This window comes from Podarcis bocagei (genome assembly GCF_964188305.1).
Source record: "Podarcis bocagei genome assembly, chromosome: 13".
In the NCBI taxonomy this organism is placed as follows: Eukaryota; Metazoa; Chordata; class Lepidosauria; order Squamata; family Lacertidae; genus Podarcis; species Podarcis bocagei.
In genome coordinates, this window is record NC_138138.1 from 49,183,397 (window position 1) to 49,202,281 (window position 18,885).

An 18,885-nucleotide genomic window follows, 5' to 3' on the forward strand; every position below is an offset into this window, starting at 1 on the left:
AATTTTGCTCCCTGCCCCTCCACATCTGACCACAAGTCTCTTCTGCTCTTTTGTGACAGAAAAAGTTATCCATGGTAAGCAAACAGCAGGAGGAGACCCCTGCCTTTGGGGAAACAAAGCATGAGAGCCAACTCCAGTTTTTCTAGGTTCCTAAAGTCAACATTTATCCATACAATGTAACTGTAGCTAAATTTTTGAGTAGAATATATTAGAGGAGAGGTGAACCTTAATCTAATTCAAAACAGTGCCTAGGATTTGGTATGAGATGGGACAGTGTTGCATTATTTAACTGTTGTTGTTTTGATTTGTGGCTACCTGAGTACTCTTTATTAAAGGGCAGCACATATATACAATTTAAATTAATGAATAAACAAATAAATAAAATGAAGCAATGTTGAACCCTCATGAGAATAAATTCAGCACATATGTCCATGGGAAATTGTCCAGAAAGACTGACATAGTAATTGCAAAATAAATAAAATAGAACATGTGGTGTAGCCAGTGTGGTGTAGTGGTTAGGAGCGAAAGACTTGTAATCTGGGGAACCGGGTTTGCGTCCCCGCTCCTCCACATGCAGCTGCTGGGTGACCTTGTGCCAGTCACACTTCTCTGAAGTCTCTCAGCCCCAATCACCTCACAGAGTGTTTGTTTTGGGGGAGGAAGGGAAAGGAGAATGTTAGCCGCTTTGAGACTCCCTAGGGTAGTGATAAAGCGGGATATCAAATCCAAACTCTTCTTAGTTAAGAGGAGGCTGGAGGGAAGAGTTAATCTGTATGCTCATCTGTGGGGTCTTTCATCTGTTTACCAGATGTTGCTTATGTGCAAATTCATGAATGTAGAACCTTTGGCCCTCCAGATTTTTCTGAACCATGACTCCCATTATCTTCGTAATTGGCCATATTTGCTATGGCTGATGGGAGTTGTAGTTCAGCAACATCTGGAAGGCTAAAGGTTCCGCACTCCCATTGCAATGGATGTGTCCAAGCAAACAGGCAGGGATGAGAGTGCTAAAGTCCACCAGTCTACTAGGTCAATGAACATTACTCTCCATGGGTTGTAGGGCAAATTCTCAATTGGGTGCTTAATCTATTCTTAGAAAATCTCCATTTGTTATAGAAGCTTCCTACTTTTGACTTTGCACTTTGACTTATGGAGAGCAACAGGGAAAACAATGCTAGGGTGCAGATTTAAAAACTTTCCCCTGCTCACCTAATTTTTTTCCCATGCAAGAAGCATGCTCTGATAAGGATAAGTCAAATGCACAAAGATTAGACTTTGCCTGCTCTTTCTGAAACATTTGTTCTTCTTTGCAGGATCCTTATATGTCTCCCTGTCACTCACTCATTCATTCATTCATTCATTCATTCATTCATTCATTCATTCATTCATTCAACACTTTCCAGCACATTTTCCTATTAACTTCCTTAATATTTAAAAGTTGATGAGTTGTGCTAGGGCTGGAGTCAGGGACATTCCCTACTCCAATGACCACATTGCCCACCCACCCCTGCCATGGGCCAAATTTTCATAGGTAGATTGTGCCATCAACTTTTAGTCACCTGGTGTCATAATTACATTAGGTGATGTGTCTCTTCCCCTGCGCCTCAATTTAACTAGCAATCTCAGTGGAACATGAAGCAAGCCGTGCCTCCATTAAAAACCAACTATTTGGTTGTGGGGGACGTTCCTCCATCAAACTAACAATTCTGAACTCAAATTAAGATCCTGGTTTCTCTTCTGAAGCCATATCAGTAAACACCTCACACTTGATATCACATAGGGTATACGTGGCTGTGCTATGTCTGGAATGGCCTGACATTGGAACTAATGTTGGAACACCTGATAGGAAAAACATTGTGGATGTTCCCCATCACTGTGCTTGATAAAAGAGAAATTTATTATTATTATTATTATTATTATTAAATTTAAACTTGGGTTTGAATTCTTCCCGCAAGAGTAAGACTCTGGAAGTCATTCATAGTAACCACCTCTATAGTAAATCTCTGAATACATAATAAAAGTTTGCAGCTTTCACAATGGGAGTATCTTTGTATTTAATAAAAGTTCTTATCACTAAAGTTGAGAGTATTGAAAAGGAAAGAGCAAGGGAGGCCAAGCTGATTCCTAAAGGTTCCTAAAGGTTCCTAAAAAGAAAGAAAGCTGATTGTTTTTTTGATGCATCCATTTTTGTTCATGTTTGGATATTGATCTGCTGGGCATCTGACACAGTGACACTGTGGTCTCAATCACAGTAACTACCTCTATCATAAATCCCTGAAGAATAATAATAAAAGATAAAAACGAAGGTATTGTCCACTTCTTTCTCATTATTTGCTGTCTATTGTTCAGCTCAGGCCTCAGGACAATGATGTAAAATTTAGGGGCAAAGATGCAGCCCAACAATCCAGCACTGGAGGACAAGATGGAGAAGATCTCCACCACCACCATGGATTTCCCTTTGGTGCTCAGATAGGTTGGCACAAAAGAAAGCCAAACACTGCAAAACAGCAACATGCTGAAGGTTATGAATTTGGCTTCATTGAAACTGTCCAGTAATTTGCGAGCTGCAAATGCCACAATGAAGCTGGCAATGGCCAGGAGGCCCATGTAGCCCAAGACACAGTAAAACATGGTCACTGAGCCTTCATTGCACTGCACAATGGTTTCTTCTGCTACTGAGTCCATGTCTAGTTGGGGGAATGGGGGAGAAGTCATCAACCATACAGCACAAATACTTGCTTGAGTAAGAGAGCAGGAAAAGACAATGGCATAGGCCAGACGTTTCCCTACCCACATCCTCATACTAGACCCTGGCTTGCTAGCCATGAACACTATAACTACAGTGACAGTCTTTGCCAACACACATGAAACAGCCAATGAGAAGACGGTGCCAAACATTGGTTGGCGTAGAGGACAGGTCATTTTCCCAGGGTGTCCGATGAACAGAAATGACGAGAGGAAGCAGAGTAGAAGGGCAATGAGGAGAGCATAGGTGAGATCCCGATTGTTGGCTTTCACAATGGGAGTATCTTTGTATTTAATAAAAGTTCTTATCACTAAAGTTGTGAGCAGTGAAAAAGAAAGAGCAAGGGAGGCCAAGCCGATCCCAAAAGATTCAACATATGAAAGAAAGCTGATTGTTTTTTTGATGCATCCATTTTTGTTCATGTTTGGATATTGATCTGCTGGGCATCTGACACAGTCATCCATATCTGAAAAAGAGGATAAGGCCAAATTTCAGCAACATTTCATGGGTGTTCTTTGCTTTCATTGATTGGATCCTTCTAATTTTACAGGAGCTGATGATCATATAACATTATTTGAATTATCCTTTGAGTATTCTGCTGAATAAGGGACGCGGGTGGTGCTGTGGCTTAAACCACAGAGCCTAGGGCTTACCAATCAGAAGGTCAGTGGTTTGAATCCCCATGATTGGGTGAGCTCCCATTGCTCAGTTCCTGCTCCTGCCAACATAGCAACATAGCCAGAAGCGGCTTAGTCTTTGCCACATGACCCGGAAGCTGTCCGCCGGCTCCCTCAGCCAATAAAGCGAGATGAATGCCGCACCCCCAGAGTTGTCCGCAACTGGACCTAATTGTCAGGTGTACCTTTACCTTATTCTGCTGAATCTATCATATTTGTGCTTAAGCCATTTAAACTGCCACTCTAAGCACTCTGCGCAAGGAGGTCTTATTCCAGTAGAATCAATACAGTAGTGGGAGCAGAGCACTGGGCATCAGGGGGCTCTTTGTGTTGCTGGGGAGACAAGAAGGGGCCTGGTAGAGCACAGAATGAAAGCATGCCCAGAACTCAAATGAGGCTGGCCTTACCTAAGCTAATATTATGGTTACTTAGTGGGATTCTTCATACTTGTCCTGAGACACACCAGTGTCCAACCCTGGTAAACTTCCAAGAGTATTGTCTGTATCTAACCCATTGAGTGCAGTTTGAACAGCAGGTGCTCATTAGAATGATAACCTTCTATCGACCCTAATTCAGAGGTCGGCAACCTAAGGCCTGTGGGCCAGTTTCGGACCAAATTGGTTCTGGATCCGGCTCGTGGAAGGTCCAGAAATCGCTGCATGGGCTGTGCCATTTTTCTCTCCAGAAATTGCTTCTGTGCACATTCGTGGTGCCAGAAATCATGTCTGCACATGTCCGCGCCACAAGAAATTGCTTCTGTGCATGGCCCAGCCTGCGGACAATTTCCACGGGAGTGATCCGGCCCATGACTGGTAAGCCTTGTCGACCCCTGCCCTAATGCTTTTGCCACCCCTGCCTATCTGTGCAATAATGAATAAAAGTCTGGCCTAATTTCACCCAACATGGATGTCTGCTATGTTTAATTGCAGTCATACACAGAAGCCCCACTCATTTGAGATGTGTGGGCAGCACTTTTAAATCTATGTGCATTGTATTGAACAAGGCTTATTTATGTTTTAATATTTCCTTCAAAGCAGAAAAATATTAGCAAACTACTCCAAGCAGGATAGTGTGGTTACAAGTAAAACATAGCAAGTAAAACGTCATATACCATTTTGGTTGGAAATCTTCCCTTCTGGACATGGTGTACAATCATAGGAGCAAAACCTCTGCCCTTCCTTCATTTTCTTCTGATTACCAGGCTGGCAGTAGTCATTACACAGAGAAATGGGCACCCCCTATCCAGAAACAGAAGTAATCTCATAAGGGAGACATATTTATTGAAAAATGTGTTCACTCACTGCACTTGAAATAAGAAATGAACCTTTCATCTCTCTCAAAATTGCCCTAGAAAGCTGCTTCTTATATAGCATAGCCATAGCCTCACTTTTTTGTGTTTGGAAACACACAAAAAAGAGGCAAGAGACAAGACATGGATTCCATTAGGGCCACTTTATTAACTGCATCTTTAGGAATTGATAAAGGGGCAAATGTCTAAATCTTCTATCAGGCTCCTAAACATGCCATGATTAGGTGAGGTCTTCCTTATTCACAGCACCTTTGAGTCCCACAAGTCCAAGTTAATGACACAGGTTTATGTCACAAAGTCACACATACTTTGCCACATGTTTCACAGAGCCATGTGACAAGTCACAACAAAGCTCTGCAATACATACAGCAAACAAAGCATAATAAATATTATTAAAACTTCAACTAAGAATAGGGAAAATAAAGCTCAGTGCACAGTTGCATCCTTCTAGGTTTCCAGACTTCCCCCATGAAGACATCAAAGAGAGAAGTAATGTTTATCTCAAAGTGCATTGGCTCAAAGGGATACCCAGATTCCAAACCTGGTTAAAACCTTTGTTCCATATAATCAGGTCCTCATGAATGATGAATTCTTTTCTACTGGGAGCCCTGGGATCCACCCATCCAACCTTCACTCGAAGGAATGACTTGTTTGGGAAGGTGACCATGTTCGTGATGTCAAATCCATCTCCCATTTCTCCTTCATTAGTAAAGGACACTGTTTCTCCAGCTGAATTGTTAAATGAAATTTCAGGGGGAAAATGGTGCAGCTAATTGAAAAAGAAAGATGAAAGGGAAAGAACATAAAGGAGGTTTGGACAAAATGCCATGATTTGCAGAGATCTTTCTTTATAAGCATTAATTATGGAGCTTCACTTTACCTAGACGAAGTATAAAAATTACCTGTTTTGACACAGCAGATGGGGACTTCTGGGGAAGGAAGGTGGCGGACTGATGCTTTTTGTCAGCAAGTGATTTATCCTACCTTTGAGATAAAATTCGGCTATCAAATTCACTCTGAAACAGCCATTTTCTACATCAGGAGGATGAGAAGCTGTCAGCTCCTGGGAACCCAGACAGGACTGATAGACTTAAGAGCAGATGGCCCAATATATTGCATAGGGCCCTCAAAAGTCTCCCTCTCTCTGAGATGGTTATAATGTATGACTGAGAGAAGCTTATCCACTGATGCAAATTTCCATCTGGTGTATGAGCTACTTCATGGATTGAAGAAGTGAATTAATATGATACATCTTTGTTCAAATATTGGTAAAGTGTCGCCTAACAAAGTAGATTATGTGGATATTTTATTGAGTGAATATTTTGAAATTTTTCTTTTATGTTACTGACAAGTTGGATCCTCCTAACAAAGGGTCCATGTTGTGCTCAGTCCTGAAACTCTTACCTAACCGGCTTGTGGGCAGGGCTTGCCCTGCTCCAAGCCGGTGGTGCCACAGTTATGCCAATGGTCTATAGCCAATCAGCAGCTTGGCAAGGTTGGGGGTATTTATTTGGAGCACGATGTAGTGACCTCCTTTTGCTTTGCGCATGCCGAACACACACACACACACCCGTTTATGAGGTCGTGTTTGGCCTTGCTTTGGACTTCAGTTGGTCACCTGTTTTGGAAAGGGGGCCATGTAGGAATTTCCCCCCCAATGTGGCAGATTGGCTGTGGCCACTTGGTTTTTGCCTACTTCTTAGCAATCGTCACAACTTTGTAAGGTTTGGCAGTTAGGCATTGGTTTAGGGGAATGTGGGGAGGGGAGGTGTGGCCATCACCTGCCCCTCCAATGAATATGGTATTCTGTTAAAGGAATCGGGGGGTCTGGATCACGTCTGAAGCCCGGAGAGGGGCTAGGGTCATGCCAGGGCCCCTGGGAATCCCAGAGGTGAGCACCAGTCTATATACATTGATGGAGCTCCCCTTGCTGGTTGTTTACCCTTCCAGGCTTCCTGCAGGGTGGGGCAGCAGCCAGATATAGTTTGATATCAATGCCTAAGCCAATACCAGTCACATTTGTGTATTTTAATAAAGCTGTTGCCAAAATTTGCCTATTAATATTTAAACTAAATTTTGTCTCCACTGTGTCTTTATTTCCATGGGGGAATGGGTTTTGGGGCTCCAAGCACAAACAGAAAATCAGAAGTTCTTTTATTTTAAATCTTTTTTCCTATTTCTTCATCTTCTTCTCTCCTTTTTATTTTTGCTTTTCCTTTGGTGTGTTCTCTCTGTTATTGTTTTTATTTAGATTTGTTTGTCCCGTCTTATTGCATTATTTAAATGACTTTAATAGAATCATATTAAGAAGACAAAAAATTGGGGAAAGACAGTAGATGGTAGATTTCATATGCATTCAGTTAAAAATATCAGACAAATGTACAAAAGGAAATGTTAAAACTAATAATAATAATAATTTATTTATATCCCACCCACTCTGGGTGGCTTCCAACAAAAGATTAAAAATGCAATAAAACATCAGGCATTTAAAACTTCCCTAAATAGGGCTGCCTTCAGAAATCTTTTAAAGTCAGTTGTTTATTTGTTTGACATCTGATGGGAGGGCTTTCCACAGAAGTATTACTTTTGCAAGAAAATTGTGATGAAATCTTTTTGTATTACCTGCCAAGGCTGTAGATCTCGAAGTTTTAATCTTTCAATGCTTCTCATTACTCTCTGCTTGGATCCAGACAAGTAAATGGCATGCAAAGCATGAGCCACCACATAAACAGCATTGTAGATACTGTAACTATGGCCAGATAGCTCCATTTCAAACAGAGACCTTGGAAGACTGTCCAGGCTCTCCTCTCCAGTACACACATCATTGGTGTTCATTGGTGCATCAAGATTTGGAAATATACAATCAAATACTTGCTCCCAGAAGACTTTGAAGAAACCGCTCTGGGTCCAGGAAGGGGTTATGCTTTGAAGAAATTCCCTGAATACTAGTAGATTTTGTGAATGAACTGTGAACAATATGGCACCTTGGAAGGGCTGAAAATCCAAAAACCTACAGATTCCTATTAATATGAAATCAGTCTGGGCAGTCAATATCCACACTTTTTTAAATGCTATGGTTTCCTTATTTGTCGGGTCTTGCAAAAATACAAGACCTCTCAGTGCTATAATTGTCAGGGATTCTCCATAGACGATAAAGGTAGTGACTTTATTATCTGTGAACACTGCATTCATATCTAATGCTACATCATACATTTCATCCAGGTTATCAAGATGGACTTGATGTGGTATTCTTTGTGTAAAGGGTGAACAAATTCCATTTTGAGAAAGCAATGGCTGGAATTTCTTGATGAAATATTCACCACTGTTATCATTAGGAGCAAAGAGCCCAACCCATGTCCAACCAAAGTGCTTAAGCAAACTGATAATCCCCATGTACTGGTGGGCTTCGTTGGGCACCATGCGATAAAAGGATCGGAACTGAGTTCTGTCACTCTCCTCTGGAGGAAAGGAACCATATGCCAGCTAAGAAAAATTGTACAGGTGTTATGCAGTTATGTTAAAATAATTCATCCTGTACCATGTGACTTTCCATAGTGGATGGAAGAATAAAATCTCTGTGCAACCCTACACATAGCTTACCTGGTGAATCTTGTAGAGACCTAATATGTCTAGCATATGGAAGGAGGTATCAGAGCCAAGTCCCCCAATGATGGATATGAGGGTTTTCTGTGTGTCACATTTGTAATTTGGGGTGAATCTACCCATTTTGAAGAGGAGGTCGAGTGTAGTGCGGTAGGTCATGCTTGCATCAAAATAGCTGTCATGGATGTGGAAACCAAGTGTGACATTGTGCAAGATGTTGGGATTCTCATTTATTTCTTTCACAGCAAATGCCAAGGCAAGTACATGTTGGTAGAATTTGGTCACCATGCTGCAAATAATGTAAATGATTTACAGATATGAATATAGTGTAACATTGAACACATTCTCTTTCAAAATAATTCATAATAGTCAAAGATTAAGTGGAATCCCTGATCTTGTGCAGAGTAGACATTAATAATTTCTCCAACACAAGTAAGAACCCCAAACGTTTCAGTGCAAACTGTCGTAAACTAGTTACAAAATAAATATCCTAGGATCCTTCCTGCAAAAAAAAAAAAAAAAAAAAAAAGACACTCTGGGAACATTTTTAGTAACCAGCTATATACTAAAACCCTTAATAAATCAATAAGACAAAAACAAAGATATTTCTCAGTTCTTTCTCATTATTTGCTCCCTACGGTTCAGCTCAGGCTTTAGCAAAATGATATAATAATAATAATAATAATAATTTTTTATTTATACCCCGCCCTCCCCAGCCAAGGCCGGGCTCAGAGCGGCTTACAAGCAATAATAAAAACAAGATGAGTGATTACAACTTAAAAACAAAAATAAAATACAACATTAAAATAATGGAACATTAAAATATTAAAATGGAGCCTCATTGCAGGAGAAGGAAAAGAAAAAAGAAAAAGGGGGCGGAGGGAATCAAATTGGCTCCAATCCAAAGGCCAGGCGGAACAACTCTGTCTTACAGGCCCTGCGGAAAGAGATCAGATCCTTTATATATAGCATTTAGGGGCAAATATGCAGCCCAATAGTTCAGCACTGGAAGATAAGATGGAGATGATCTCCACCAGCACCATGGATTTCCCTTCGGTGCTCAGATAGGTTGGAACAAAAGACAGCCAAACACTGCAGAACAGCAACATGCTGAAGGTAATGAACTTGGCTTCATTGAAACTGTCTGGTAATTTGCGAGCTGCAAATGCCACAATGAAGCTGGCAATGGCCAGGAGGCCCATGTAGCCCAGGACACAGTAAAACAGGGTCACTGAGCCTTCATTACACCACACAACTATATCTGGCTCCTGCCCCACCCTGCAGGAAGCCTGGAAGGGTAAACAACCAGCAGCGGAAGCTCCATCAATGTATATTTACTGGTGTTCACCCCTGGGGTTCCTGGGGGTTCTGGCATGATCCTAGCCCCTCCATGGGCTCCAGACAAGCTCCAGACACCCGGATTCCTTCAACGGAATACCCTATTAATTGGAGGGGCAGTTGATGGCGGCACTTCCCCTCCCCTCATTCCCCTAAACCAATGCCTAACCACCAAACCTTACAAAGTTGTGACGATTGCGAAGAGGTAGGCAAAAACCAAGTGGCCACAGCCAATCTGCCACAGAAAAAAATCCTACCTGGCCCCCTTTCCAAAACAGGCGACCAACCGAAGTCCAAAGCAAAGCCAGACATGACTTAACTAACAGGTGGGTGGGTGGGTGTTTGGCAGTACAAAGCAAGAGAGGGTCCCCATGCCACGCCGCCGAATAAATACCCCCAACCTTGCTATATTGCCGCACCCACAAGCCGGTTGAGGAAGAGTTCCATAGCCGTGCAAAACATGGACCCTCTGTTAGGAGATTCCAACTTGTGGGGGACATTCCTCCACCAAACTCACAATTTGGAACATTAAATTATCGTTCTTCTTCTGAAGCCATATCAGTAACCACCCCACACTTGATATCACATAGGGTATACGTGGCTGTACTGTTCCTGGAATGGCCTGACAGTTGGAACACCTGGTAGGAAAAACATTGTGAATGTTCCCCATCACTGTATGTGTAAAAGAGAATTTTATTTTATTTTATTTTTTAAATCTAAATTATGTGTTTGAATTCTTCCCGCAAGAGTAAGACTCTGGAGTCATTCATAGTAACCACCTCTATAGTAAATCTCTGAATATATAACAAAAGAATAAGATAAAAAACAAAGGTATTGTTCAGATCTTTCTCATTATTTGCTCCCTATCTTTTAGCTCAGGCCTCAGCGCAATGATGTAAAATTTGGGAGGAAATATTCAATTACATTATGTAATGAGCCTCCTCCTCCGCTCTCAATTTAACTAGCGGTTTCAATGCTACACGAAGAAAACAGTGCTGCCATTACCCACCAACTACTTGGTGGGGGAACTTTTCTCCAGAAAACTAACAACTGGGAACTCAGTTTGAAATCCTGATTCTTCTGCAGGTGACACATTGGTACTTGTCCTACACTTGGTGTCACATACGATGTCAAGTGTGGTGCAAGTGGACGTGGCTTGTGTGGGATGTCCTGAAAATTGGAGCACCTGCTGGGCAAAATTTGGGAAGGTTCCTCACCCATGTGCTAGTGTGACAGAGCACTTGAACAGTAAAACAATCTAACTTTACAAGAATGTGTTTGAAGAGCTTCCTCAAAACAGTGACACTGTGGACTCAATCATAGTAACCACCTCTACTGTAAAATCCAGAATAAAAACAAACAAACAGATAAAAACGAAGGTATTGTTCAATTCTTTCTCATTATTTGCTCCCTGTTGTTCAGCTGAGGCCTCAGCAAAATGATGTAGCATTTAGGGGCAAAGATGCAGCCCAACAATCCAGCACTTGAGGATAAGATGGAGAAGATCTCCACCACCACCATGGATTTCCCTTTGGTGCTCAGATAGGTTGGGACAAAAGACAACCAAACACTGCAGAACAGCAACATGCTGAAGGTAATGAATTTGGCTTCATTGAAACTGTCTGGCAATTTGCGAGCTGCAAATGCCACAATGAAGCTGGCAGTGGCCAGGAGGCCCATGTAGCCCAGGACACAGTAAAACATGGTCACGGACCCTTCGCAACACTGCACAATAATTTCTTCTGCTACTGAGTCCATATCTAGAGCAGGGAATGGAGCAGAAGTCATCAACCATACAGTACATATGCTTGCTTGAGTAAGAAAGCAGGAAAGGACAATGGCATAGGCCAGACGTTTCCCTACCCACATCCTCATACTAGACCCTGGCTTGCTAGCCATGAACACTATAACTACAGTGACAGTCTTTGCCAACACACATGAAACAGCCAATGAGAAGACGGTGCCAAACATTGGTTGGCGTAGAGGACAGGTCATTTTCCCTGGGTGTCCGATGAACAGAAATGACGAGAGGAAACAGAGTAGAAGGGCAATGAGGAGAGCATAGGTGAGATCCCGATTGTTGGCTTTGACAATGGGAGTATCTTTGTATTTAATAAAAGTTCCTATCACCAAAGTTGTGAGCAGTGAAAAAGAAAGAGCAAGGGAGGCCAAGCCGATCCCAAAAGATTCAACATATGAAAGAAAGCTGATTGTTTTGGGGATGCATCCATTTTTCTTCGTGTTTGGATATTGATCTGCTGGGCATCTGACACAGTCATCCACATCTGAAAAAGAGGATAAGGTCAAATTTAAGCAACAATTCATGTGTGCTCTTCGCTTTCATTGATTGGATCCTTCTAATTTTAAGGGAGCTGATGATCATATAACATTATTGAATTAACCTTTGAGTATTCTGCTGAATAAGGGCCGTGGGTGGTGCTGTGGCTTAAACCACAGAGCCTAGGGCTTACCAATCAGAAGGTCACTGTTTGGAATCCCCATGATTGGGTGAGCTCCCATTGCTCAGTCCCTGCTCCTGCCAACCTAGCAGTTTGAAAGCATGAAGTGTAAGTAGATAAATAGGTACTGCTCCGGCGGGAGAGTAAATGGTGTTTCCATGCACTGCTCTGGTTTGCCAGAAGCGGCTTAGTCATGCTGGACACATGACCCGGAAGCTGTATGCCGGCTCCCTCAGCCAATAAAGTGAGATGAGCACCGCAACCCCAGAGTCGTCCGCAACTGGACTAATTGTCAGGTGTCCCTTTAGCTTTACCTTACTCTGCTGAATCTATCATATTTGTGTTTAAGCCATTTAAACTGCCACTTTAAGCACTCTGCGCAAGGAGGTCTTATTCCAGTAGACTCAATACAGTGGTGGGGGCAGAGCACTGGGCATCAGGGGGCTCTTTGTGTTGCTGGGGGACAAGAAGGGGCCTGGTAGAGCCCAGAATGAAAGCATGCCCAGAACTCAAATGAGGCTGTGCATGTTCACACCACTGGAAATCACTTCTGTGCATGGCCCAGCCTGCGGACAATCTCCATGGGAGTAATCTGGCCCATGCCTGGTAAGCCTTGTCGACCCCTGCCCTAATGCTTTTGCCACCCCTGCCTATCTGTGCAATAATGAATAAAAGTCTGGCCTAATTTCACGCAACAAAGAAGTCTGCTATGTTTAATTGCAGTCATACACAGAAGCCCCACTCATTTGAGATGTTTGGGTAGCACTTTTAAATCTATGTGCATTGTATTGCACAAGGATTATTTATGTTTTAATATTTCCTTCAAAGCAGAAAAATATTAGCAAACTACTCCAAGCAGGATAGTGTGGTTACAAGTAAAACATAGCATTCAAATAGATCCAACACAATAATCTTTACAAATAGTGAACAATGAAAAATGTTATATACCATTTTGGTTGGAAATCTTCCCTTCTGGACATGGAGTACAATCATAGCAGCAAAACTTCTGCCCTTCCTTCGTTTTCTTCTGATTACCAGGCTGGCAGTAGTCATTACACAGAGAAATGGGCACCCCCTATCCAGAAACAGAAGTAATCTCATAAGGGAGACATATTTCTTTATAAATGTGTTCACCCACTGCACTTGAAATAAAAAATGAACCTTTCATCTCTCTCAAAATTGCCCTAGAAAGCTGCTTCTTATAAAGCATAGCCATTGACTCACTTTTTGTCTTTGGAAACACAAAAAAAAGAGGCAAGAGACAAGACATGGATTCCATTAGGGCCACTTTATTAACTTTATTATTAATTAATTGTTTATTAACAATTTAGGACTTGATAAAGGGGGAAATGTATAAATCTTCTATCAGGCTCCTAAACATGCCATGATTAGGTGAGGTCTTCCTTATTCATAGCACCTTTGAGCGCCACAAGTCCAGGTTAATGACACAGGTTTATGTCACAAAGTCACCCATACTTTGCCACATGATTCACAGAGCCCTGTGACAAGTCACAACAACCAGAATTCACATTTGTGCAACTTAGGCAAAGGAGAAGGGAAGCTGGTGGAAGTCACTTGAGATCCTTTGTGGGCTTTTTAGGAATATCTCAAAGGTTGGGGTTTTGTCAGCCCTGTTTAGACATGAAAATAATTTGATATGGGATCCTCACTTGAGCCATGGACCCTTTTCAGTTGAAGCAAAAGCACAGATATTTTATATTATTTTATATTTTATATTTTATATTTTATATTTTATATTTTATATTTTATATTTTATATTTTATATTTTATATTTTATATTTTATATTTTATATTTTATATTTTATATTTTATATTTTATATTTTATATTTTATATTTTATATTTTATATTTTATTTGAATCATCCTAAGCTCTACCATACATACAGCAAACAAAGCATAATAAATATTAATAAAACTTCAACTAAGAATAGGGAAAATAAAGCTCAGTGCACAGTTGCATCCTTCTAGGTTTCCAGACTTCCCCCATGAAGACATCAAAGAGAGAAGTAATGTTTATCTCGAAGTGCATTGGCTCAAAGGGATACCCAGATTCCAAACCTGGTTAAAACCTTTGTTCCATATAATCAGGTCCTCATGAATAATGAATTCTTTTCTACAGGGAGCCTTGGGATCCACCCATCCAACCTTCACTCGAAGGAAAGACTTGTTTGGGAAGGTGACTGTGTTCATGATGTCAAATCCACCTCCCATTTCTCCTTCGTTAGTAAAGGATACTGTTTCTCCAGCTGAGTTGTTAAATGAAATTTCAGGAAGAAAATGGTGCAGCTAATTGAAAAAGAAAGATGAAGAGGAAAGAACAAAATGGAGGTATTGAACAAAATGCCATGATTTACAATGATATTTCTTTATAAGCATTAGTTATGGAGCTTCACTTTACATAGACCAAGTATAAAATAATCACCTGTTTTGACACAGCAGATGGGGACTTCTGGGGTAGGAAGGTGGCGGACAGATGCTTTTTGTCGGCAAGTGATTTATCATACCTTTGAGATAAAATTTGGCTATCAAATTCACTCTGAAACAGGCTTCCTGCACGGTGGGGAAGGAGCCAGATATAGTTTGATACCAATGCCTAAGCCAATACCAGTCACATATGTGTATTTTAATAAAGTTGCGGCCAAAATTTGCCTATTAACATTTAAACTAAATTCTGTCTCCACTGTGTCTTTATTTCCATGGGGGAATGAGTTTTGGGGATAGAAGCACAAACAGAAATCTTTTTTCCTATTTCTTCATCGTCTTCTATCCTTTTTATTTTTTGCTTTTCCTTTGGTGTGTTCTCTCTGTTATTGTTTTGATTTAAATTAGTTTGTTCCGTCTTATTGCATTATTTAAAAAACTTTAATAGAATCATATTAAAGACAAAAAGGGAGGAAAGACAGTAGATGGTAGATTTCATATGAATTCAGTTAAAAAAATCAAATGTACAAATGTTAATAATAATAATAATAATAATAATAATAATAATAATAATAATAAATTATTTATATCCCACGCACTCTGGGTGGTTTCCAACAAAATATTAAAATTGCAATAAAACATCAGGCATTAAAAACTTCCCTAAACAGGGCTGCCTTCAGAAATCTTTTAAAGTCAGTTGTTTATTTGCTTGACATCTGATGGGAGGGCTTTCCACAGAAGTATAACTTTTGCAAGAAAATTGTGATGAAATCTTTTTTTATTACCTGCCAAGGCTGTAGATCTCGAAGTTTTAATCTTTCAATGCTCCTCATTACTCTCTGTTTGAATCCAGACAAGTAAATGGCATGCAAAGAATGAGCCACCACATAAACAGCATTGTAGATACTGTAACTATGGCCAGATAGCTCCATTTCAAACAGAGACCTTGGAAGACTGTCCAGGCTCTCCTCTCCAGTACACACATCATTGGTGTTCATTGGTGCATCAGGATTTGGAAGTATACAGTCAAATGCTTGCTCCCAGAAGACTTTGAAGAAACCTTCTGCCTGTGTCCAAGACGGGTTTATTCTCTGAAGATATTCCCTGAATACTAGTAGATTTTGTGAATGAACTGTGAACAATATGGCACCTTGGAAGGGCTGAAAATCCAAAAACCTTTGGAATCCTGTTAATATTAAATCAGTCTGGGCTGTCAATATCCACACCTTTTTAAATGCTATGGTTTCCTTATTTGTCGGGTCTTGCAAAAATACAAGACCTCTCAGTGCTATAATTGTCAGGGATTCTCCATAGACGATAAAGGTAGTCACTTTATTATCTGTGAACACTGCATTCATGTTTAATGTTACATCATACATTTCATCCAGGTTATCGAGATGGACTCGATGTGGGATTCTTTGTGTAAAGGCTGAACAAATTCCATTTTGAGAAAGCAATGGCTGGAATTTCTTGATGAAATATTCTCCACTATTATCATTAGGAGTAAAGAGCCCAACCCATGTCCAACCAAAGTGCTTAAGCAAACTGATAATCCCCATGTACTGGTGGGCTTCGTTGGGCACCATGCGATAAAAGGATCGGAACTGAGTTCTGTCACTCTCCTCTGGAGGAAAGGAACCATATGCCAGCTAAGAAAAATTGTACAGGTGTTATGCAGTTATGTTAAAATAATTCATCCTGTACCATGTGACTTTCCATAGTGGATGGAAGAATAAAATCTCTGTGCAACCCTACACATAGCTTACCTGGTGAATCTTGTAGAGACCTAATATGTCTAGCATATGGAAGGAGGTATCAGAGCCAAGTCCCCCAATGATGGATATGAGGGTTTTCTGTGTGTCACATTTGTAGTTGGGGATGAATCTACCCATTTTGAAGAGGAGGTCGAGTGTAGTGCGGTAGGTCATCCTTGCATCAAAATAGCTGTCATGGATGTGGAAGCCAAGTGTGACATTGTGCAAAATGCTGGGATTCTCATTCATTTCTTTCACAGCAAATACCAAAGCAAGAACATGTTGGTAGAATTTTGTCACCATGCTGCAAATAAAGTAAATGATTTATGAAAGTGAATATAGTGTAATACAGTGGTACCTCGGGTTACAGATACTTCAGGTTACAGACTCCGCTCACCCAGAAATAGTACCTCAGGTTAATAACTTTTCTTCAGGATGAGAACAGAAATCATGCGGCGGTGGCAGCAAGACACCCCATTAGCTAAGTTGGTACCTCAGGTTAAGAACAGTTTCAGGTTAAGAATGGACCTCCAGAACGAATTAAGTTCTTAACCCGAGGTACTACTGTATATACCTTATATACCTAACAATTTATATACTTATATATAAGTTACATCATATACTTATTCATTTTCACCATTCTCCTCCTCAATATCTGTACTGCAGAGGAATTGAAAAGACACTTTGTGTGAATAATAATAATAAAAAAATGAAGTCACTTCCTGTACCCCTTTGGAAAATGAAAAGGAAATGTGATACAGAGGAATATTAAGGGCATGTAAGATTCTTACTATGGAACATCGAAGAGGTTCTGTGTTGGGTGTTCCTTGAAGAAAACTTCATAGAAAACATAATAGATATGAGAAACTATGCCACCAATGATGAGATCACCTGGCTGGTACCACTCATGTGGAACAGGAATAGGATCATTCACAGGACACCTCATAGTATTAGAGGTATCAGAAACGGGAGGTATGAGAAACAGCAACACCAACGGTAGGAACATCCTTGCAATCAGGCTTCCTTCTAAACGTAGACTCTCTTGTGTTCATCCATCGTAGCTGCCTATGAAAAGGCTAGATTGGATGAGGCATGGCTCAGTTAACCCAGCCCTATAATAGAGAATGTGCTGCATTTAATCAACATGTCAACATGTAACAAATCCATTCTATGGTTACAATAAGTGCTTTGAACATCAGAAATTTAATTGCTAGAATCCTGACTGCCTCTGGCCCCTACCCCAGGTCTCAGTACACAGGGTTAGTTATTATCGTTTTCAAGCTTGATTGTTGTTTTCTAGCTGTTTCTGGGAAGCATCTGGAGGTGTGATCTGGTGAAGAAATTGCCCTGATTTGGGTAATTGCTGGGTACAATTATGAATGACTTCATCAGGGTTTTCATTCTGAGTAGCTCTTTTGTTTGTTTTTTACTCCTTAGAGGCAGAAAAAATGATCAAATGAGTTTTCCATCGGAAGCTGACAACAGGAAACTCAGAGTGAAGTTATTGGGTGAATAGCAGTGCAAAATTTTGAGATAAAGGGCACACCCCAACTCCATTTCTTTCCAAGGGAATGGGAGCGAACTCCTTGCTATACAGTATAGCTATAGTTTAATAACAGCTGTCTTGACTCACTTGCAGGAACCCACCAATTTTTTCCTATGCTGGGGAAAAATTACATTTTCGTAGCACTTACATGGGAATTTAAGGAAGGAGGATTCCCCATCATCATCATGATCATCAAATTGCCACTCCCCCCCCCACACACACACACACATTTACCCTGCTGCAGAGGTTAGGACCCATGTCAATGGATTCAAATTATAAGAAAGGAGATTCTAACTCTAGGGTTGCCATATTTCAAAAAGTAAAAATCCAGACACAAAAAGTTCTTGAGCTTTTTTAGGGAAATCACCAGTTGGCCCCTCTGCTGCCTCCGAGGAACCCATGCACAATTTCTTATTTTTTTATTTTAAACCCAAAATCCAGGACATTTGCTTTAAAATGTAAATTCTGCCCAGATCAGCATGTAGGAAGTATGGCAACCCTAAACCAAATATCAGGCAGAATTTTCAGACAGAAAGAGCTGTTTGAAGGTGGAACAGATTCCCACGAGAGGCAAAGGGTTTCACTGAAGCATTTTAATGAAAAGTTGGATGTTCAGCTTTCAGGGACGCTTTAGCTGAGTTTCCTACATTGCAGGGGGTTGGACTAGATGACCCACAGAATTCTTCCCAGTTCTAGCATCTGTTGATTTTAGTGGGCAAAGTGGCTCAAATGAAGAAATAAAGAATACATTTGAAAATCAATCATCCCCAAATTAATTTCAGAATAAAAGAGCAAAACAACATAATAGCAAAAAACAACAAAAAACAACAAGAACTTGCCAAAAGCTACATCTGAGTGCCATAAATACATGTGTGCATATTCAGCATTGCAGCAAATTTAACAGGCAAACTTAGCAGTTTCACATGCTCCTGGAAAGTCCTGTCACATGATGTTCCTCACAGTCTTTCTCCTGCAACAACTTCTAATAAGGCTTTAAAATCCAAGGGTTGG